This window comes from Camellia sinensis, chromosome 6, assembly GCF_055761805.1.
Source record: "Camellia sinensis isolate YWXY chromosome 6, ASM5576180v1, whole genome shotgun sequence".
NCBI classification, from domain to species: Eukaryota; Viridiplantae; Streptophyta; class Magnoliopsida; order Ericales; family Theaceae; genus Camellia; species Camellia sinensis.
In genome coordinates this window covers 15,954,651-15,955,000 of record NC_138966.1, presented here as the reverse complement: position 1 = coordinate 15,955,000, position 350 = coordinate 15,954,651, and positions in this window count along the sequence as shown.

The window sequence follows — 350 nt, the reverse complement described above, 5'->3', positions numbered from 1 at the left end:
AAAAAAGGTCATGCCCACCACTGCCTCTGACTTTACAATTTTTTTACCATCTTGGTTAGATTTTTTGGGACTACCAAAAAAAATTATCATCATTATTATTAGAGTAAATTATCAATAAATTTTAATAATTAGATTTAATTCTTATTAAGTTTTATTGAAAATAAGTTTTGATAAAATTCTAGCTAAAAATAATTTTTTTGTGACAATTTTTTATATATGTTGCTAAAAATTGATAATTAGAGACTTTTTTTGATATGATTTTTATAAATTATCGCTAAAACTTACAATTAGTGACTTTTTTTTATGATACCTTTTTTCATAAGACCTATTAAACAATAAGTCCACTTATT